The 24,473-nt window shown below is 41.5% G+C and overlaps 1 long non-coding RNA gene across 3 annotated transcripts in view; it reads right to left on the bottom strand.

Moving 5' to 3' along the window:
- Positions 1-24,473, bottom strand: part of LOC117078740 — a 558,507-nt gene that overhangs the window by 521,097 nt on the left and 12,937 nt on the right. For 2 of the 3 annotated variants that reach the window (XR_004435144.1, XR_004435142.1), the window contains exon 1: positions 1,182-1,774. This is a non-coding gene — a long non-coding RNA (uncharacterized LOC117078740). Of the gene's footprint in view, positions 1-1,181; positions 1,775-16,898; positions 16,969-24,473 lie in introns of those variants that run through there. The other variant, XR_004435143.1, reaches the window with a different exon arrangement.

Raw genomic sequence — 24,473 nt, 5'->3', positions numbered from 1 at the left:
CGTTCCGAGAGAGACTACACTTCCTGGCAGCCCTTTCCATTCCCATTTCAAGGCAACGGCTGTAGACACAGCATTTCTATCTTAGTTACACCAACCTTTGGAGTTCTGAGCAGAGCACTAAAGACTTACAATGCGTTTAAGGCCAAGGTCATTTGGGGACCAGGATAGAGAACCCAGAAACATGTTTGGAACTTTAAAAATGCTGGGTAGGGTGGGAGGCCTAGGAAGTGGGGGTGCAGGATTCACGCAGTTGCCTCCATCCCCACCCTCCCACCACTAACCCTAGATAAGCAGACAAGGGTTCCGGTCCTGGCTTGGCCTGGGACCTAGGAATAGCTCTGGCCCGAGGTAAGCCTAAGAAGGGCTAAAGTTTGGCATCCCAAACTTTGGGTTTGTCTGCTTCATAGGAGTCCTCAAACCTGGGCCCAGGCATTTTCCTCCTGTCGGCCCCCAACAGCAAACCCCAAACTAGCTGACTTCCTAGTGCATGGTAAGCACACCTGAGAGCAATAGCGAGCATACGCTGAGAATGACCGCGTATGGCAGGCGCACCTGAATGTATTCCAATAGTGAATGCGAGTCACCAACCCAGAGATTCATTCCTTGTCTATAAGGAACATCTGAGCCCTCAGGCCGTCCCGTGGAACACTGGCTCTATGGGGGATGGAGGCCCTGAGTTGGGGGTTGGGGAGTGCAGTACATGAAAGCTGGCAGGTGGAGATCATTAAGGAGAGGGTGTTAAATGAAAATGCTGTATAATCTGCATGCCGTTTGCAAGTGTTTGTGGTTTTCCTGCCCAGCCCGCTGCCACTGGACCATGTGTACGGTGGTTATATTGTCCAGCCCACCACCACTGGATTGTTTCTATAGGTAAAGTGGTTCTCCTGTCCAGCTCACCACCACTGGACTGTCTCCCCTGTAAGTCAGTCCCAGTAAAATCCCCAAGTCGCATTTGCTAGCTCTAGGTCTCTTCTTTGACCTCTTGAACTTGGTGCCTTCTCTATGGAAGTTAATAGCGGTTCAGCACAACACCTAGGCCTCCAGCACAGCTCCCCATCCCACCCCCCACCTCTTCTCTCCCATCAGATCCTGATTGTTTCCCTCAGCCTCAGAGGTCTGAACCCTGGCCCCATCCTCTAAGAGCCCAACTCCTGCCCACTGATATTTGAAGGTCTTCTTACCTCTCCTGCAGTTCCCGTTGTTCTCCCACGATCCTTCTGTGGTCCCTTCATCGGCAGGTTCTTCCACTGCCTCAGAGGAAGATGTTACCCTCCAAACTTTGGCTCTTTAGAATTTCATCCTCTTAGCCCCACCTGTCCTCACCTAGGCTGCACTGATAAAGGTGCTGAGTCAAGCCCCCACGGCCCACCAAGGCAAGTTCTCAGGGCACCCCATCTCCCCAGTTGGTCCCAAACCATTCCCTCTCACTCTTGTCTTGCTTACTATAAATCATGCTTCTGTTTCTGTCTTCAGCCCCTCCAGATTAAAGACTTACCCATGCTCTCCTGGCATTGGAACCTCAGCTTTTCCCCATAGTTGGTGTCAGCTTCCTGATCAAGCTCAGACACCCCATAACGTGAGTTCTATTGTTATTCCTATTTTACAGATGCTAATATCTGTCACAGAGAGCTTAGGCTTCTTGCCTAAGAAAGGAGGCTGACTATAGACTCAATATCTTCCTACACCAGTTCCCAAATTTCAGTGGGCATCAGAATCACCTGGAGGGAATCAGATGGCTGGGTTTCAAGCCCAGAGTTTGAGTCAGTACGTATAAGATCTGATTATTTGCATTCCTAACAAGCTCCCAGGTGATGCTGATGTTATTGATCGAGGGACCACACTTTGAGAACCACTCACCTACGCTCTTCTGTACTTCTGACCACACTTTGAAACAGGCCAATGAAGTCATAATCATTAGAGGTGTGGCCTAGGCACCAGTGTTTTTTAAAAGCTCTCCAGATAATTCAAATGTGCAGCCTGATTTGAGAACTACTAGATATACTCTTGCCAATCAAAGCATACTGGCAGCATCAACATCACCTGAGTCCACTCAGACCCTATTACCGGATGGAAGGTCTTGACTGAGTTGTCCAGGTACTTGGCAAGTTGAACAAAGAACGGAATAAGATGCACAAACAAAGCAATAAAAGAATGAAGCAACGAAAGACAAACAACAACAAAAAAAGTAACGAAAGCACAGATTTATTGAAGCAAAGCTACAATTCAGAGTGGGAGCAGGATCCACCAAGTGATGCAGCACAAGAGCACCCCCCCCCCACCAACAACAATTAGGCTTCTTATTAAGTTACAAAAGTTTAGTAACTCCCCTAGATGCACTTTAGAGGCCTCCAATTGATTACACCCTATGAAGGATTGGCCTGTGACCAATCAGAGGCTGAAGTGGAAACTTCTATCTTGTTATCAGAGGAACAAGGATGTGGCCTGTATGCTGCCTAATCTTGCCTAGAACTTTCTGCACCTGCTGTTCTTTCCTTATACCTTAACCCTTGGTTATCCTAATTCCCTGTTCTTCTGCCTCACCCCCAGGTGACTGATATCTCATTAAAGTTTAAGGAACGCTGATAAACACTCCACTGCCTCACAGTTCCTCCCCAGCTGTTCAGCCCTTGAACAGACATCCCAAGCAATTGCTGTTATCAGGTGGGGTTCTACCAGAGAAACAGAACCAGTAGGAGATCTTAGAAAGAGATGTATTTCAAGGAATTAGCTTACAAGATTGTGGGAGTGGCTAAGCAAGTCTTAAATCCAAAGGGCGGGCCATCAGTCAGGACAAGGTGCAGCTCTCAGGCAAAGGTTGAAGGTGCTGCCCCCAGGCAGAATTCCTTCCACTCTCAGGGACACCTCAGCCTGCTTTTAAGTCCCTTCAATTGATTGAGTCAGCTTGGATTATCCAGGATAATATCCCTTACTTAAAGTCAACCGCTATGAACTTCAGTCACATTTACAAAATACCTTCATAGTTTGAATGAATAACTAAGAACTGTAGCTTAGCCAACACACAAAACTGACCATCACAACCACTGAGGTTGCTTGATTTTGTAATAGAGCCCATGGTTGGGTACCTTCTCTTTTATGAACAACCAAAGTAAACAGATCAGGCAGTGGGTGGTCGCTCACGCGTGTAATCCTAGCACTTTGAGAGGCCAAGGTGGGTGGATCACTTGAGGTTAGGAGTTTGAGACCACTCCAGACAACATGGTGAAACTCTATCTCTACTAAAAATACAAAACTTAGGTGGGCGTGGTGGCGCACGCCTGTAGTCCCAGCTACTCGGAAGGCTGAGCCAGGAGAATCGCTTGAACCCGGAGAATCGCTTGAACCCAGGAGGTGGAGGCTGCAGTGAGTCAAGATCGCGCCACTGCACTCCAGCCTGAGTGACAGAGTGAGACCCTGTCTCAAAAAAAAAAAAGATCAGTATGTCTTTACCTAAGCATTGATTAAAATATTGAGTCAGCTAGTGACAAGTGATTACTTCCACTTCCTTCAGTTTTCATCACTGATTTCCCTTTTCCTAGGTGCTCATAGATGACCATAAGTAAGCAACAAGAATTTCCTCTTTTTCTAAAAGAATCCATCAGCTTATTTAAAACATAAGAAAAACTGGCCATATAAGCAATAGAGTGTCCTCATCTTTTGTGGATCTGAAGCCTATACAAGACTATAGAGCCTATACAGTCTTCAAGACTGTGCAAATTACAAAGGCTTATTCCCACTTTGAGCAGGACTCTAAATAATGCACCCTAATATTGTACGACATTTTCTAGCAGCTATGTCACATTCTTGAAGTGTTTTCAGCTTGAAAGCTACTGAATAATTCTCCCTATGAATTCCCAAAAGACTGAATTTCTGCCTGGTCTGTTAATTATTTATCTGTTAATTATTTGAACCAAAGTTGAGGCTTCACAGTCCTTCCTTTATTCATTTACACAACAAATACGCTAAGCACACAACACACAGACAAGAAACTCCCTGCCAAATGGGAGAGCAAAACCATGTGAGATGTCATGTCATAGAGATAAGCACAAAGTAAAAGTCCATCTTGTTAATTTGGGATCATTCTTATAACTTTTAAATTTTTTTCTTTCTGTTTGTAAGTGCATATCTATCTAACCCAGCTTCATCTTAACCACAAATTCAAAAGGCACGTTTTATGTTTTTGTCCAAATTGTAGCATATCTATAGATAGATAGATAGATAATTTTTTTTTCTGAGACAATGTCTTACACTGTCACCCAGGCTGGAGTGCAGTGGCGCGATCTCAGCTCACTGCAACCTCTGCCTCCCAGGTTCAAGTGATTCTCCTGCCTCAGCCTCCTGAGTAGCTGGGAATACAGGCGCACACCACCACAACCGGCTAATTTTTTGTATTTTAGTAGAGACGGGGTTTCACCGTGTTCCCCAAGCTGGTCACGAACTCCTGAGCTCAAGCAATCTGCCTGCCTCAGTCTCCCACAGTGCTGGGATTACAGGTGTGAGCCACCGCGCCTGGCCACTTATATTTTAACAGCATTGGTTGGTACCTCAGAATTGATCCTCTTTGGGTTTGACTGTTTAATTACTGTAGTGGTTTGAATGGTGGCCCCCAAAATGTCAGATCCATGTCCTCACCCCTGGGACTTGTGAATGTGACCCTATTTGGAACAGGGCCTTTGCAGACATAATTAATTGAAGGATCTCAAGGTAAGATCATTCTGGATTACCTGTATGGGTCCTAAATCCAATGACAAGTGTCCCAAGAGACACCTGGGGGGACACAGAGAGGCAGAGATTGGAGCTACACAGCCACAAGCCAAGGAATGGCTGGAGCCACTAGAGCTGAAAGAAGCAAGGCAGGATTCTGCCCTAGAGCCTTCCAAGGGAACTCAGTCCTGCCGACACCTTGTGATATCGTTTGGCTGTGTCCCCACCCAAATCTCATCTTGAATTGTAGCTCCCATAATTTCTATGTGTTGTGGGAGAGACCCAGTGGGAGATAATTGAATCATGAGGGTGGTTTCCCCATACTGTTCTCATGGCAGTGAATAAGTTCAAGAGATCTGATGGTTTTATAAGGGAAAACCCCTTTCACTTGGCTCTCATTCCCTCTTGTCTGCCAGCATGTAAGACATGCCTTTCACTTCCTCTTTCTGCCATGATTGTGAGGCCTCCTCAGCCACGTGGAACTATGAGTCCATTAAACCTTTTTCTTTATAAATTACCCAGTCTCAGGGATATCTTTATCAGCAGCATGAAAAAGGACAATACACCTTGATTTCAGACTTCTAGCCTCCAGAATTGTGAAAGAATAAATTCCTGTTGTTACAAGCCATCAAGTTTATGGTCATTCATAACAAAAACCACAGGAAGCTACTACTACATGTTTAACCACTGCCTGTTGAGTGCCTCCTTGATGGACATATTAGTAGGAGTCAGATGTTGTGTGAAGGAGACAGCCAAAGGCACATACAGGCCCCAAGGACACATGCTAAAAGGCATGAAGACAGAAATATAAGTGGCTACACTCAGGGTCCTTCATAAGAAGCCTGGACTAGCCTGAAGAGATGAGTGCTGGGCTAATGATGAGCAGTCAGCTTCAAGAGGAGAGCTGGAGATGGCAAGAGTTTGAACTTGATTTGATCCAAGGGGCAGCCTTAGGCTTTTGATTAAAGCCAGGTATTTTAATGGTTAAATTGGAAACTATGTGCAGTATGGATAAGGATGTGGGCAGGGAAGGTAGTTTCTGAAAGAAGGCTGTCTCAAGAGTCCAGACATTAGATTAATAAGGCTGTGTCAAAGGAAGAATCCACGAGAATTAACACCTTAGAGAACTTCAAGGTAACAAATCCAATGTCAAATCTCAGAATACAAAAAAAAAGGGAATGGCTCTGTCCAAACTGGAAATACTAGAATGAAAATTTAGTTTGAATGCCAGTTTAATCAGTGCCCATTTGAACATCTGATGCCTGAGCCTTGTTGGCACATACACAAATCACTACTCCCTTACTCCTTCCACCTTTTCCCTGCAGGTTTCCCTTTGCAACTAGCAGTCGCTGCCACGGGGCCTCTCAATAACCACGAAGTAACCCTGGTGCAGTCATAAGAATAAGCTCTGACCCACGTGGCCAGCTGCTCGATGTGCAACAGGTACAACGAAACTCAAACAGATGAGGCTCAATTTGCTCCACCTCTCTCTGCTAATGAGATTTTCATGAGAACTTAAATTTTGGGAGAGTGGGGGTGGTGTGTGAATGTCATTGAATTGGCAGGTGTTTTAACCTGATAAAATGAAGATACGTAAGAAGAAAAAGGCTAGCAGGCAGATGGGGAGGGGGGAAGGCATGAGCTGTACCCATGGTTATTTATCAAAGATATTTCTTCTAGGCTAAACAATTTTTAGCTTCAATTTTGTTAAAAGCACAAAGTAGTCCATTATGGGCAATAATCCATTAAAAAAAAACAATGCAGTGAAAGTTCTAGGATTGAATCTGACTCAAAATCAAGATCAGTAGCTGGGACCGAACTGTGCAGGGTCGGGGGACACACACACACACTGAGAATGTTAAGTACTAAGAATCAAGATACAATGGGTTAAATCCTTTCAGAAATGCTTATGGGGCATCTGCTGTGTGTTAATCCCTGTTCTAGATGCAGGGTATAGAGTGGTAAACAAGAGAGACCTATCCTCCACCTCCTTACATGGCTTGCCTAAGGGTGGGCTGAAAATGAAAGCAACATAACCTCATAATCCAGTCAAAAGGACCCAAATGTTGTTATGTCTGTGAGATAAGCAGGATGTAGTCACACAAAAATATTCATGAAATGCAAAAGATATAAAGGAGACTGTAACCTCAATTACATCTTAGCAGCATGAGGTAATAGTGCTTTCAGAAGCGGATGTTTCCTTTTTAAAAGGAATTCAAGGATCTTTGTGATGATGGAAGAGTTCTGTATCCTGATTGTGATGGTGAATATACAAATCCACACATGATAAAACTGCATAGAACTATTCACACACACCCAAATAAGTGCATGTAAAACAGGTGAAATCTGCAAAAGATCTGTGGATTGCACCAATGTCGACTTCCTGGCTTGATACTGTACTCTAGCTAGGCAAGATGTGTCCACTGGCAGAAACTGAATGAAGAGTGTACAGCACCTCTCTGAACCATTCTGGCAGCCCCCTGTGAATCTATGGCTATTTCAAAATAAAAAGTTTTTTTTAAGGAATTTGAGAGTAAGGAATGTTATAATTGAGACTATGATCCACCCAGGACAGAAAGTGTCTAATTTTGGGACCACTGTCAATGTTCTAGACAAAGCCCTGGAAGGAGACAGGGTCATCCATCCAGCTTCCTTAGCGTCCTAGAAACAACTCTCCTCCTACACAGCCCCTTTAACTATCCCAAGGATCCCACACCAGAGGCACATGTAAAAACCTATGGCAAACTCTGGACTCCGGCTCAGGCAATTCCTCCAGAATGCCTCCCCAGGGCCAGCTTGAAGCCCCCTCATCACACATACTTCTTGATTCTCTTGGCTTCTCGCCTTGGTTCCCTCGTGGCTTGTTACCCCAGGTGGGACTGGTAATGGTGCCCCAGACTCTTGGCACTGACCTGAGACTTCACGGGGCAAGACTTGGTGCTCACTCCTCACCTCCAAGTTCTGATGTGCCTCTGAAAAATCAGGCTGAGGCCGTGTGACCTGGAGCCCAGAAAAAGTAATGATGTCACCTGTTTCCTTACCCCTCCAATCCAATGAATATCTGTTACTGTCTTTGTTCAGGTTGTATTCTCACCTAGCAACAATTAGTCAATGATTCGGACTTTCCAGTAGATTCATTCATTGGGAGAGAGTAATCAGAGAAAATAACCAATATTTATTATCATAGTTATTATACCTGTCATTGTAAAGAAATCCATTTCCACTCTGGTTTCAGCATGATTTAAGGCAATCCCTCAGTACCGTATAGTAGTTATGACTCTAGAGTCAGGCTGCCTAGGTTTAAATCCTGGCTTTGTCCACACTTGCTCTGAAACCTTAGATACTGCCACTTACTTGCTATGGGACCTCAGGCAAAAACCTCATTTCTCTGAGGCACTTTGTTTCCTCATCTGTAAAGTGGGATAATTAACAGAGCCTACGTCACAGGGCTGTTGAGAACATTAAATTGAGTAATACATCTAAAGTACTTCAAGTAGTGCCTACCTGCAGTAAGGGTTATATAGTAGTTATTAATACTGCCTGGAAATTAATAAAATGTTGAAGACTATAAAACTAAGAGACAGTCCTGTACCTATAAGGACTGAGTTAACCTGCCTCACTAGCAGACCCAAACTGAGAAATGAGCCAGCTTCTGAGACTTCTCTTGCCCTCAAGTCCCTATAGAATTGGTATTTGTTCTCCTTGGTGATTTTTTAAAAAGGGCCACAAACCAACGCTAAGTTTTGCCCTTCAACATTAAAATCATCTGGCAAGTGATTCTGGTCAGAGAAACAACCTGCCGGGAGTCCACACAGACCTGTTGCTGCACTGACTCACCCATGGAATAAGAGTTGCAAAAACAGTCCATGTAAAGGTCTCTGAAAATACCTCAGGTAGTAGTGTTTTTGAAACAAGTATTGCCTGGGAAAGAACCACAATCAATGAATACTTTGCATGGGACTAAGAGAAGTGAAACTGTTCTAGGCTCTATGATAGCAGATCAACCAATTATTCAAGCAAAGTTGACCAAAGAAACTAACAAACTAATCATTTCATTCAATTAACTCACCAGTTTAGTGAAAGATTAAGTTAACTTTGTGTTCAATTCCATCAAAAGTATTAAACATGTTTTGCTATAATCACAAGCTGTTTGTTTGTTTGTTGCTTGTTTGCTTTGAGACAGAGTCTCACTCTGTCGCCCAGGCTGGAGTGCAGTGGCACCATCTCAGCTCACTGCAAGCTCCCCCTCCTGGGTTCACACCATTCTCCTGCCTCAGCCTCCCGAGTAGCTGGGACTACAGGTGCCTGCCACCATGCCTGGCTAATTTTTTGTATTTTTAGTAGAGACAGGGTTTCACCATGTTAGCCAGGATGGTCTCAATCTCCTGACCTCGTGATCCACCCACCTCGGCCTCCCAAAGTGCTGGGATTGCAGGCGTGAGCCACCAAGCCCAGCAATCACAAGCTTTACCTGTAGCTCACCTGACAAAAAATTAAAATGACAGTTCACGCAAGGAAACATACAAGAGTTATAAACTGGCTATCCATTTCACGAAATTACCAAAACCAAAAATTAACTTTGTATGAAAGAGCTTAGAAAGTCAAGCTATAGTACCTGTCAATATCATTAAAATCTGGTTGCCCTAAAATGTGATTCTGGCTAAGTCAGAAAAAAAAAAAGAAAAAAGAAAAAGACATACCTTAAAGGCTGATCACAACGCAATTAATAAATACCAAAGTAATGGCCGTATTTGAACAGGTGATGGGGAAATTAGGCAGGGAAAACTGCATGGGGCTGATTCTGACTGATTCCATTAAGCCAACTGGTGAAGTAATACTGCTGTTTCTCTGGAGAGACACAGACATCTCTGAAGACTTCTTTTATTTTCCCTATCCCTGGGCCCCTGAAGAAGTTCCAAATGCAAAAATTCTACATCCATACTTTGCATAGATTTCAGAAGTCAGCAAAATAAAACCAGACATTTTTTTAAAATGATGCAATCTCAAGGATCAATAGAACCACTAATAGAAGACCAAGACCTAATAGAATCATCCTAACTGTCCATTCTTGGAAATGTTCTTAGAATGTGGGGAGGGGGGTTGGAGAATGGAGCTGGAACATGAAAGTACCAAATAACAGCCAATATTTGTTGGGTGCTTACGATGAGGCAGGCATGCTTCTAAGTGCTCCTGTGCATTAATTTATCTAATTCTCAGGAGAGCAGTGTTATCAGTTCCATTTCACAGATGAGAGAAACTCAGATGCAAAAAGATTGAGCAACCTCCCCAAGATCCATAGTGAGTAAGTGGCAGAGTTGGGATATTTTATCCAGGCAGTATGGCATCAGGGTTTATTTAGTTCAGTACTACACTATGAGGCCAAACAGAAGACCCTCCCTTAAACAATGCCAAACATGGGGCCAAATGAATCCACTGAGTCCCCATCAGCTTAGACAAACTTCCAGCAACAGTGGAGGTACATCTAAGAGCATCGGGCCAGTGTTTGCAAAGAGGCAGGCACTGGGACCTGTGGAGCAAACCCAATGACATCTCTTTTTTAAATTTATTGTATTGTCTTAAAATGAATTAAGTGTACATTATTGTTGACTATAGGTACAACGTTGTCCAGCAGATCTTAGAACTCATTTGTCTTGTTAACTAAACTTTTATGCCCAATGATTAGTAACTCCTCACTTCCCTCTTCTCCCAGTCCCTAGTAATTACCATACTACTCTTCGATTCTTTGAATTTGACTATTTTAGATACCTCATACAAGTGGAATCTTCTGTGACTGACTCATTATTGCACTTAGCATTATGTCCTCAAAGTTCATCTATGTTGTCATGTAGTGCAGAATTTCCTTCTTTATTAAGGCTGAGTAGTATCCCACTGTATGTATATACATTTTCTTCATTCATCTCTCAATGGACGTTTTTTGCTGCAATAAACACTGGAGTGCTACTATCTCTTCAAGATTCTCATTTCAACTATTTTGGATAAATACCCAGAAGTGGGACTGCTGGATCATATGGTAGTTCTAATTTTTAGTTTTTGAGGAACCTCCACACTTTCTCTTAGCAGCTACGCCATTTTGCATTCCCACCTACAGTGTACAAGATTTCCAATTTGTCCAAATCCTCACCAACAGATGATGATGTCTTTTGTTTTGTTTTTTGATAACAGCTACCCTGACAGGTATGAGATAATATTTCATTATGGTTTTGGTTTGCATTTCCCTGATGATTAGTGATATTGAGCATTTTTAATATACTTGGCCATTTGTGTGTCTCCTTTAGAGATTAGACTGTTATCCTATATCATTCACAAAAATCAACTCAAAATGGATCAGAAACTTAAATTTATGACCTGAAATTATAAAAATTCCTAGAAGAAAACATAGGGAAGAAGTTTCACGACATTGGTCTTGACAATGATTTCATGCACAGGCAATGAAAACAAAACTAAATCAATTACATCAAACTAAAAAGCTTCTGAACAGCAAAGGAGGTAAGTAACAGAGTGAAAAGGCAACCTATGGAATGAGAAAGAATATTTGCAAACAATACATCTGATACAAGGTTAATCTCCAGAATACAAAAGAAACCTCTACAACTGAATATTAAAAAAAAAAAAAAAAGTAACCTGATTAAAAACTGGGCTAAGAACTTGAATAGACATTTCTCCAGTGACATCTTTATAAGATTGGGAAGAGGGAAAAAAGGAAGAAATTAGTGCTATAACAAAATATTCACCAGTTATCAGTTTTTTTCTTATGAGCCTTGGCACAACTTCTATAGGCTGGCCACATCCATGAGGGTTCCGTGCCTGGGAGGCATGGAAAACACCCTAAAACAGTGTCCTGGTAGCCATTTAAGAAAGGGTGGACTTACAAAACAACAATAATGAAGTGCAACTCCCCATTGCTGCAGCCTTGCCAGGCCCTATAAACCATTTGAGAGCTCCTAGCACCTGTGGCACTCAGGCCCCAAAGCAAGTGAGGGGAGAAGGGAGCGGCTACCTTTCCTGTTTCAGAGAGATGTAGAAGGAGGTGAAGGATGGTAATACCTGCTAGCACAGAAAAGAAAACTCTCCTCACAAGGAAAAGATATAGCCACCTGAAAAGTAAAAATAATTATCATTATTAGTGAGAAATGAAATAATTAGGCTAGGAGCAGAGACCTGGCTTTTAAGTATGTGTCTCATGAAACAGTCAAATAAGGGCAAAGAGGACAAAAAGAACTAGAATGGAGATAAGTGGAGTTATTTAGAAACTGAAAAATATATATATATTTAAATCATCAGCTACAGTTAAGAATGGCCAAAATCTGAGAGTGAGTTTACAGAGGAAATTGACTGGAAACCCAGAGAGATGTCCTCGGTCTACTCAGAGTTCTTGTTGGACTCTTCTAAGGAAAAGAGAGGTGTTTGCTGTCCTTTATCCCAGGAAGCTGTCCTGAGTAGGGCAAGGCGGCATCACCCAAGCCATATGGAGCTTTCAAAGGAAAGAAGGAGAGGACGGTGAAGGTAGACCAGCTGTTTCTCAGTGGGTTAGAAAAACTTTCAGAAAACCACACAGAGCCTTCTACATGATGGGACATGCTGAACATGCCAAAGAGAAAGGTCCCATTGGGATGGGATTGGAGGGTATTTTCCCCCTTTACTTGTAATGATTCAAATACTGATGGATGCCATACAAAATTGAGGAAGCAGTGGGGGGAAGGGGGATCTTAATGGAGCTCATGTATGCAACATATGGAACAAGTTATTGAAGAAAGTGCTTCTAACAGAGTTTATAACAGTTAAGAAGAGGCAGTTATGCTTCTTTTAGAGACAGCGAAGATTGAGGGTGTGGTGAAAAAATAGCAAAACAGGATTAAGATAAACCAAAACAGAGGAGAAATATTGGGCCAGATGAACTTTCACCTTCCCTAAAATGATTTATGTACTTATGAAGAGCTAGACTGGACTTGATTTCAGGTGGTGAGGGTTGCTGGTGAACCTGCATGTATCCAGTATTTCTGCAGAAATTCTGGACAAATCTACACTTCTACAGGCAGAGCCAACATTGAACACGCATGGTGATAAGGTTCTCTATTTAAAGGGGACAAACACTTACTTGAGCACCTCATTCTGAGTAACAAAGAGATAAGGAAATAAAAAAGGAAAGAGCATCTGAATGTACAGAAATCTAAGTAAAGAAGTGGCTAACTTTTTGTAATGCTCTAGTTTTTTTTATCTTTGTTCTAGAAAATAATCATTTCTCTCTGTTTCATTCATGACTTATTGGTGTCAGAACTCAAGAGAGACTCAAATGTGACAAAAGGCCCTGTGAGGACCCAACATGATCTAACCAGTCTATTTCACAGTGGCTTAGGCCAGAGAGGACTGGGCAGAACAAAGATTGTCAGCATAGTGGTAAGCTAAATGTCAGTGTGTCTGACTAACTGTCACAGCGGAAAGCAGGAGCCAGAATCACCAGAAGATGAAGTGTAAGACTCGGAAACTTTACTGCATTGCAGGTAGTGGATGGGGAGGTTGAGGGAATGCAGACTAGCCAAGTACAAGGCCCAAACAGCCAGCTGAGGGTTGAGCCTGGAAGCTTTGCTAAGGGTTGAGATCCATGGAAGGGTCACAAAATCAAGGTAGCCAATATTTCTCCAGAATTTTAAAAATAGAGTAAGATAGGACAGGATAGGATAAGATATACAATAGATCATACCAGAAAAGTGAATTACACTCTACTAAGGATAAGTATTGTTTAGTGAAACTTTTAATTCAGAGGGGCTGTATGTGGGTGTGTGTAGTGTTTGTGTGTACTGGGTCATTATATAATGACTCAAAAAAGTTTCAAACCATTGACAAGAGAGGCTCAAATAAAAATAGGGGAGGAGGAAAGAAAGTGTTATAAAATAGGAAGAACCCTGAGATCACCACACCTCTGGATTTAGAAGTGTCTATAACTTTCCTTACTGTATTGCTTTCCTTATTGAGTCAGGTTTTCTATTGCTTGCTGCTGACTAAATCACAAGGCAGCAAGGCTGAAGTGAAGATTAAATTAGATAATCTGGAGGTAGACATGGTAGCTCACACCTATAATCCCAGCATTTTGGGAAGCTGAGGCGGGAGGATCACTTGAGGCCAGGAATTGGAGACCAGACTGGGGAAGATGGTGAAATCCTGCCTCCACAAAAAAATTTAAAAATTAGCCAGTCAAGCCATACGCAGAAAACTGAAACTGGACCCCTTCCTTACATGTTATACAAAAATTAACTCAAGATAGATTAAAGACTTAAACGTAACACCTAAAACCATAAAAACCCTAGAAGAAAACCTAGGCAATAGTATTCAGGACAGAAGCATGGGTAAAGACTTCATGACTAAAACACCAAAAGCAATGGCAACAAAAGTCAAAATTGATAAATGGGATTCAATTAAACTAAAGAGCTTCCACACAGCAAAAGAAAATATCATCAGAGTGAACAGGCAACCTACAGAACGGGAGAAACTTTTTGCAATCTATCCATCTGACAAAGGGCTAATGTCCAGAATCTACAAAGAACTTAAACAAATTTACAACAGAAAAACAAACAACCCCATCAAAAAGTGGACAAAGGATATGAACAGACACTTCTCAAAAGAAGACATTTATGCAGCCAACAAACATATGAAAAAAAGCTCATCATCACTGGTCATTAGAGAAAAGAAAATCAAAACCACAATGAGATACCATCTCACACCAGTTAGAATGGCGATCATTAAAAAGTCAGGAAACAACAGATGCTGCAGAGGATGTGGAGAAATAGGAACAATTTTACACTGTTGGTGGGAATGTAAATCAGTTCAACCATTTGTGGAAGACAGTGTGGCGATTCCTCAAGGATCTAGAAACAGAAATATCATTTGACCCAGCAATACCATTACTGGGTATATACCCAAAGGATTATAAATCATTCTACTATAAAGACACAGGCACACGTATGTTTATTGCAGCACTATTCACAATAGCAAAGACTGGAACCAACCCATAATGCCCATCAATGATAGACTGGATAAAGAAAACGTGGCGGCCGGGCGCGGTGGCTCAAGCCTGTAATCCCAGCATTTTGGGAGGCCGAGACGGGCGGATCATGAGGTCAGGAGATCAAGACCATCTGGCTAACACGGTGAAACCCCGTCTCTACTAAAAAATACAAAAAACTAGCTGGGCGAGGTGGCGGGCGCCTGTAGTCCCAGCTATACTGGAGGCTGAGGCAGGAGAATGGCGTGAACCCGGGAGGCGGAGCTTGCAGTGAGCTGAGATCTGGCCACTACACTCCAGCCTGGCTACAGAGCGAGACTCTGTCTCAAAAAAAAAAGAAAAAGAAAAGAAAATGTGGCACATATACACCATGGAATACTATGCAGCCATAAAAAAGGATGAGTTCATGTCCTTTGTAGGGACATGAATGAAGCTGGAAGCCATCATTCTCAGCAAATTAACACAGGAACAAAAAACCAAACACTGTATGTTCTCACTCATAAGTGGGAGTTGAACAATGAGAAAACATGGACACAGGGAGGGGAACATCACACACTGGGGCCAGTTGCGGGTGGAGGGCTAGGGGAGGGAGAGCATTAGGAGAAATATCTAATGTAGATTATAGGTTGATGGGTGCAGCAAACCACCATGGCACATGTGTACCTATGTAACAAACCTGCACATTCTGCACAGGTATCCCAGAACTTAAAGTACAATAAATAAAAACAAAATAAAATAAAACATTAGCCAGACATGGTGGTGTGCACCTGTAATCCCAGCTACTCAAGAGGCTGAGGGGGGAGGATCCCTTGAGCCCACGAGATCGAGGCCGCAGTGAACTATACTGTGCCACTGAACTCCAGCCTGGGCAAGAGAGTTTTTTTTTTTTTTCTCAAAATAAATAAATAAATAAATTAGATTATCTAAAAGTATTTTGTAAACTAGAGACAACTTATACAAATGACAGCTTTTTTTCAAAATCATAAAGTTTCAACTAACCTAGGTAGAAGGGATTTTTTAGGAAAAATCCTTAACTGCTGTAAGCCTCGCCTTCTGTTTGTTTGGGACATACTTGCCATCTCTCTTGGCTCCTGAGCAGGGATTGCATTCTGTACAACACCTAGTGCATTATCAACACTTAATAAATGCAGAATAATGTGATAACTAACAAATTGCCACCAGATGTTCTTAAGGCTTTGCAACCTTCAGGTGAAACTGATTGCACAAAATAATAGTTTAATTATTACATCATCCCTGTCAGTAATGATGAGTGTCTGTCTGTCTTAAGGCTGAAACCTCAAGTTAGGCTGCTGCTATAGTGTTTAAGACTAAATGCTCAAATATGGTCCCCAAAGGCAGATCTTGGGAACAGCCAATAATCAGCTCCTCTCTACATCATCATATTGAATTATTTTACCCAAAAACAAAGCTCAACATTCCAAATCAATATGTCAAAAAAGAAGTTTCTGGCTGAAATGAAGTTTCAAGAAGATGACAAGTACTCTCAGCAGAGGCAGACAAGCAATCAAACACATTATCTGTAAGTGGTTAATAAGATAGTAGGATGGCAAGGCTGTTTGGAAGAGCTCAAAGGAATTGCCTCCTCCAAAGGGCACTGGGAAAGGAACTGGATTCTTCCATCCTCAAAAAATGTTTCTCTTCTCCAGTGGGGTCTCAACCCTGGTGTAGACTGGAATCACCTGGAGAGGTTTTTGGTATTTGGGGCTTTCCTTTAGTATCATGTCCCTGAACCCCACTCCAACCAGTTAAATCGGAATTTCTTGGAGAGGAACTTAAACTGTAGATACTGGACCAACAGCATGAATACCACCTAGGAACTTTTAAGAAATATAGAATCTCAAGCCCCACTCAATCAGGATTTGAATTTTCACAAATCCCAGGTGATTCTTGTGCCCATTAAAGTTGGAGAAATGCAAGAATCTTATTTTTTCTTACATAACAGTTCCAGGGTAGCAGTTCAGGGTAACAGGGAAGCCCTGCTCCACTTGGTCTTTCAGGTACCAAAGTTCCTTCCTTTGTGCTGCTCATCATCCTCCAGGACATCTGCCTGGTCAAAGCTGGATAACTATGGGGTTCCAACCAGTAGCAGTGGAGGAGAGCATGGAGAAGATCCTTTTATTGCCCTGAGGCCCATACCCAGAAATGCCACACGGCATACCTGCTCTGAATGTCATCACAGGAACACATCTAATGCAAAGTAGGCTGTGAAATGAAGTCTCATTACAGGCCTAGAAAGAAAGAGAGAACAATTTTGGTAAACAAAGAACAGTTTCCATGCCAGACACACAGTGCCCAATAAATGATAGCTATTATTATTAACCAGGATGTATGCTTCACCAGCTTAGAGGACAAATAGTGTTTCATTTATTTTTCTAGCAACTTGCTGAGGCCTAAGGACCTCACCAACAGAAAATCTGGTGTTCCTTTCTTGGGGCCTTTCCCAATACTCCATCTCCAGATGATCCAACATTCTGGGCCCTTTCTCACTTCTAAAGGGTCAATTACACTTCCAAATGCCAGGTGGGAGAAATAACTAGAAAGTTCTATAAACCCACCAGCACCATCACTTTGGTAGTTACCTCATAGGCATACTAAATACTGGTCCCGCTACCCCAGCGGCCAATCATCCTTGTTTTGGAAATGTCCTTGTTGCTCACAGGTCACAGTTATGCCTTCACTTGTATTTCTAGGTCATTGCACTTGCTCAATTGTCATTCCCCAGTGAAACTGTGCCCAGCTGGCTGGGTGTGGAGGTTCATCCCTCAGCCAACTACTAGAAGGAACTATCCTTCCCCATGAGAAGCTGACCAAGTACCAATACTGAATCCAGATCACCAAACCAGACATGCCCATGGTGAATTCCAATCTAGCCCCCTTAGTGTTCTTTCCAACAAACTTCAGTCCAGTTCATCTCAATACATCAGTGTCTAATGACATAACCCTCACAAGAGAAAGGCCAAGGACTTTATCCCTTTCCTTCCAGGGACTCCTTGCCCTCTTGGCAAAATTGTCCCATTCCTTACTCAGGACTAGTTTTATACACCAAGGACTACGGTAAGGGGGACACCTTTGTCAGACCACAAACAAAAATCCCCTAATAACATTCCCCCGGGAGTAAGAGGTATCTACGGGCCTGACATTTTTACAACTATGGGATGCACTCATGTGATTTTTTTCCTATCATAATGAAAATCTGCTTCAAGTCTGTTGCTCAATATTGAAGAGGCAGTTACCATATTTTTATATTTCATCTCACTAGTTCCCAATAATATCTAAGGTCTCTTTAAGCCAAGTATCACTACTTCTGCTTACCATTATAGAAATGAAGAGTTTAAGAGACTTCTTCCTAGTCTCCATGACCACAAAGCCCGGATTCAAAACCTAGTCTTTCTAAAAACAATTAAATATATATATCATTTATTATACATTTTTTATTCACCAGCTACTTTTAAAAAACATTTTAAAACAATTTACATGCAGAATTATACACAGATCCCAAGTATACAACTTGCTGAATTTTCACAAACTGAGCTCCTTAATATTCAGCAGCAGACTTGGAGTAGATTTTCATTATAACAGGAAAAAAAATCACAGGAGTGCATCCCATAGTTGTAAAAATGTAAGGCCAGTAGATAACTCTTACCCCTGGGGGAATGTTATTAGGGGATTTTTGTTTGTGTTCTGACAAAGGTGGCCCCATTACCATAGCCCTTGGTGTACAGAACTAGTCCTGAGTAAGGAGTTAGTCCATGTAATCAGAAGACACAACAAGAAACACACATTTCCAACAACTCCTAGAAACCCATCTTATGGTACTTTGTATTCATTCTCCCAACTAGGGTAGTCATTATCCTATTGTCTAGTTTTGACTGGTTTTAAGCTTTAGATAAATAAAATCATACAGTATTTACTCTTTCGTGTTTGGCTTCTTTTATTTTACATTATATTTGCAAGTTTCCTACCTGTTGTTGCATGTACACGCAGTTTGGTCACTTTCATAGCAGTATAATATTCTATTATATAAACATACTACAATTATCCATTCTATTGTTGGTGGACATTTCAGTAGCTTCCACTTTGGGGATATCACAAATACTTCTACAATGAACATTCCAGTACTTGTCTTTTGGGAAACATATGTATTCATATCTATTGAGTGTATACCTAGGTGTGGTAAAGTTTGTCATATAATATGTATAGTGTTCCAATGGTAGATACCAACCATTTAAGTGCTTTACATGTATCAACTCATTTAATCCTCATAATAGTCCTAATCATGCATGTATTATTATTGGCCCCCATTTTTACATATGAGAAAATAAATAAATAAATATATTAAATAGTACAACCGGCCGGGCACGGTGGCTCAAGCCTGTAATCCCAGCATTTTGGGAGGCCGAGACGGGCGGATCACGAGGTCAGGAGATCGAGACCATCCTGGCTAACACAGTGAAATCCTGTCTTTACTAAAAAAAAAAATACAAAAGCTAGCTGGGCGAGGTGGTGGGTGCCTGTAGTCCCAGCTACTCGGGAGGCTGAGGCAGGAGAATGGCGTGAACCCGGGAGGCGGAGCTTGCAGTGAGCTGAGATCTGGCCACTGCACTCCAGCCTGGGCGACAGAGCGAGAGTCCGTCTCAAAAAAAAAAAAAAAAAAAAAAGGTACAACCAGCCAGTAAATAAGTTTACTTTTAAACTCAGGAAGTCTAGGTCCAAAGTCTGACCCATAACCACCATCCTGTTTTTGTGGTTTTTTGTTTTGTTTTGTTTTGTTTTTACAAAAAGGTGAATTGCTGGATCTCAGAAGTTTGAGACAAGCCTGGGCAACATGGCAAAACCCCATCTCTACTAAAAATACAAAAATTAGCCAGGCACAGTGGCATATGCCTATAGTTCCAGCTACTCAGCTACTCAGAAGGCTGAGGCAGGAGGATCATTTGAGCCCAGGATGCAGAGGTTGCAGTGAGCCGAGATTGCGCCATGGCACTCCAGCCTGGGTAACAGAGCCAGACCCTGTCTTTAAAAAACAGCAAAGAAAATAAATAAAATTGCTATAAGTTCAAATTAGAGTGTTATAACTTTAGGATGAAATGTAATCCCCACAGTAAGTACAAAGAAAATCACTATAGAATACACACACACACACACACACACACACACACACAAATGAGAAAGTAATTTAAACATTTCACTATAAAAAAAAAACTACTAAATACAAAAGAAGACAGTCATACAGGAAATGAGGGACAAAAAAGAAATAAGGCATATAGAAAACAAATGTTAAAGTAACAAAAGTAAGTCCTTCTTTATCAGTAATTGCTTTAAATGTAAATGAATTAAACTACCCATCATCGTAGAACTAATTCCACTAAAAATTTTTGAAATAGGGCCCATATTTACTCTATAGACTCACCACACCCTACTCTATGCTTCCAACACACCTCCACCCAATAAATCTCTACAAAATATCTCTACAGACCCACTGTACAGCTGCCCCAGCATTAACCTTTTAAGTTAAAGAGCGAGAGAAGCAACCCCTCTCTACAGTGAAATGCCCCAACTAAATACATCTACATGACTGACCATCATCACATCCATACTCCCACCCAAAAGAAAAAAATTAGCAGAATGGGTAAAAACACATGATCTCATTATATGCTGTTCACAGAAACTGATTTTAGATCCAAGGACACAAATAAGTTGGAAGTGAAAGGATGTAAAAAGATATTCTACACAAACAGTAACCAAAAGAGAGCAGGGATAGATATACTAATATATGAAACAGACCTTAAATCAAAAAACTTTACAAGAGACAAAGAATGATATTATATGTTAATAAAAAGTTGGCCGGGCGCGGTGGCTCAAGCCTGTAATCCCAGCACTTTGGGAGGCCGAGACGGGCGGATCACGAGGTCAGGAGATCGAGACCATCCTGGCTAATACGGCGAAACCCCGTCTCTACTAAAAAATACAAAAAACTAGCCGGGCGACGAGGCGGGCGCCTGTAGTCCCAGCTACTCGGGAGGCTGAGACAGGAGAATGGCGTGAATCCGGGAGGCGGAGCTTGCAGTGAGCTGAGAGCCGGCCACTGCACTCCAGCCTGGGCGGCAGAGCAAGACTCCGTCTCAAAAAAAAAAAAAAAAAAAAAAAAGTTAAAAACTGTAAGAACAGATAACAATATAAACATTTACACACCTAATAAAAGACCATCAAAATATATGAAGCAAAAACCAACAGAACTGAAGGGAGAAACAGATAGCGCTACAAGAGTAGTTGGGCACTTCAATACCCCACTTTTAATTATGGATCAAACAACTAGACAAAATATAAGTAAGGAAATATAAGACTTAAAAAACACAATAAACCAACTAATAGATTTCATAGACATATACAGAACACTCTACCCATTGACATCATCCACATTCTTCTCAAGTACATTTAGAACATTTTCTAGGATTGGCCATATGTTAGGCTACAAATTAAGTCTCAGTAGATTTTAAAAGATAGATATTATTCAAAGTATCTTCTTCAACCATAATGAAATAAAGTTAGAAATCAATACAGAAGTTACTGAAAATTTCACAGATTTTTGGAAATCAAACAACACACTGTTAACCAACCAATGGATCAAAAAAGAAATCATAAGGGAAATTAGAAAATACTTAGAGACTAATGAAAATGAAAACAACATACCAAAACACGTAACACAGTGAAAGAAGTGCTAGGGAAGACATTTATGGTTGTAAACACCTGCAGTAAAAAACAAGAAAGATCTCAAATCTACAACCCAAGTTTACAACTTAATGAACTAGAAAAAGAAGAGAAAACTAAACCCAAAAGTTGCAAAAGGAAGGAAATAATAAAGATTGGATCAAAAATAAGTGAAATAGAGAATAGAAAATCAAGAGAAAATCAATAAAATGTGAAGTTAGCTTTTTAAAAAGACAGACAAAATTGACAAACCTTTAGCTAGACAGAACAAGAAAGAAAAGATTCAAATTACTAAAATCAGAAATAAAAGTGGGGACATTACTACTGATTCTACAGAAATAAAAATGATTATAAGAGAGCACTATGAACAATTATATGCCAACAAACTGAATAGCCTAGACAAAATGGAAAAATTCCTAGAAACACAAAACCTATCAAGACAAGCCCATGAAGAAATGGAAAATCCAAATAGACCTATAACTAGTAAGGAGATTGAATCAGTAATCAAAAATCTCCTGACAAAGAAAAGCCCTGCACTTGAGGGCTTCACTTGTGAGTTCTACCAAACATTTAGAGGCAAACTAATACCAATTCTGCTCAAACTTTTCCAAAATATTGAAGAGGAGAAAACATTTCCTAATGTATGCTAGAAAGACCAAGGGACTTAAATAGTTTTGGATTCTAAGAGTTTTCGTCTAACTGTACTTAGAGCATGGATATTGATCTGGATTTCAGTCAGAGGCCAGTGTGCAAATTCAGCACATGACTCCTTCCTTGAAATATGGACTTTTAAACTTTTCCTGGCTGACTGAACTTGCTGGCCTTTTCCTTTACACTCATGTCTCTTCTCTGTGTATGTAGGATGGTTACTGGAAAATGTTAAGAGTATACAGACAGATGTTACACAAAAAACAATGGCAATAAATGTAGAATAATGAAACTGGCAAGAGGATTACAAACTTATATGCGATAACAGACCTTGAACTGGAAAGATCCCCCAGACAAAAATTTAAGAATTAAGTTGTCTGGTTGAGAAAATTTGTCTGCCAAGTCCTCACAAGTCATTAGAAAATCAAATAAAGCTTATTCCTATCCTAGTCTCAGTTTTGTTTTGTTTTAATGAGGAGAAGGAGAGATGATAACAATAAGAGAGATAATAAAGCATGTAAAATATAGTACAGCATGGTAAAATGAACATGAATTTTACAGTTTGATCCAGGTTATATGATCTTGGACTAATAACCTTACCTCTGTCCCTATTTCTTTTTTGTTGTTGTTATTGTTTTGTTTTGTTTTGTTTTGTTTTAGATAGGGTCTTGCTCTGTCACTCAGGCTGGAGTACAGTGGTGCAATCTTGGCTCACTGCAGCCTCAACCTCCTGGATTCAAGAGATCCTCCCACCTCAGCCTTCCTAGTAGCTGGTACCACAGGTGCATGCCACCACACCCAGCAATTTTTGTATTTTTTTAGTAAAGACAGAGTTTCACCATGTTGCTCGGACTGGTCTCCAACTCCTGAGCTCAAGTGATCAGCCAGCCTTAGCCACCCAAAGTGCTGGGATTACAGGCATGAGCCACCACCCCTTTCTCTGTCCCTATTTCTTGATCTACAGTGATTAAGTAAAATAAGTTCTATAAAGAGCTCAAAATAAGGTAGGTATGCAAAAAAATATGTTATACTTAACATGATGATACTATAGCCAACACATCGTTGCCAAGAGACATGCAGAAACCTCAATACCAGGATGACAAGGAGATGGAAGCCATTCCAGTATGGCTCAAGCTAAAATAATTGACCTGAGCTTGGGCTTATTTGTGGAGAAGGAGTCCATCAGACTAAATCACAGTAATTAAAGGCAAGCTTACTCTGATCCAGGCTGGCACTTATACCCAAGGGTGTAGAAATGGAGGCCTAGAAAGGTGTGACTGTGGAGACAGTCATAGTCAAGTGGTTAACAATTTGATTCCAGACAGACTCGCTCATGTTAAAACACACCCTTGGCCAGGCCAAAAGAGATAAGGGGCTGATCCCCCAAAAAGAGGGGCCAGCACAAGCCAGGAGTTTGTCAGGGCCCTTGTGCTAGGCTGAAAAATGGCCCCAAAAATGATATCAAATCACATCAAATCCCTGAAACCTATAAATGTGACCTTATTTGGAAAAAGTCTTTGCAGATGTGATTAAGTTAAGGATCTGAAAAAGAGGGACTTATCCTGAATAATCTGGGTAGGCCCTAAATGCAATCACCTGTATCCTTATAGAATAAACACAGAGGAGAAGGCAATGTGAAGACAGGGGCAGAGATTATAGTGATGTGGCTACAAGTCACGGAATGCCAAGGAATCCCAATAGCCACCAGAAGCTGGAAGCAGCATGGAGCAGATTCTTCCTTAGAGCCTTCAGAGGGAGTGTGGTTGTGCCCATACCTTGATCTCAGACTTCTGGCCTCCAGAACTCAGAGAACTTCTACTGTTTTAAGTGGTGATTTGTCACGGCAGCCATAGAAGACTGCTACAGTCCTGGACAAGGCTTTGGGGTTTGGACAAAATTTCAGCCCAAGAATAGACATGGAATTCAATCTAGAAGTAGAGTAGAAGCCCACCCACAGGGGTTCACAGAGAAGACAGCAGTGTGGCATTTTGCTCAATGCATACCAGACATAGGCCATCCAGACCAATTCCAGATCTAACCATGATGGGGAGAAGTCTTGGGTTGGCTAGGAACTGAGTTCACCTTGCAGATGGGATATTTCAGCAGCCACAGCCAGGCTGGGCAAACAGGAACCGGCAAAGCAGGGGGTAATGTTTTGGCAATAGATGATAAATGTCTTCTAGAACTTGACCACATATAATTAGAGATAATGTCAGTTTCAAAAGAAAAAACACAAAGGGTCAGAAAATATGCTGCTCTTGCTCCGGAAGGAATCTGTCCAAGGACCTGGAAACACTAGTTCCTTTCTTTCATAGACCAGGCACATGCTAGCCCTAGCTCTGGGGTACAGAGCATGCCATTTGCTCTGGCCCTCTCT

The sequence above is a fragment of the Trachypithecus francoisi genome, unplaced genomic scaffold, assembly GCF_009764315.1.
Source record: "Trachypithecus francoisi isolate TF-2019V2 unplaced genomic scaffold, Tfra_2.0 Lachesis_group7, whole genome shotgun sequence".
NCBI classification, from domain to species: domain Eukaryota; kingdom Metazoa; phylum Chordata; class Mammalia; order Primates; family Cercopithecidae; genus Trachypithecus; species Trachypithecus francoisi.
This window is presented reverse-complemented; position numbering and strand designations above follow the sequence as displayed.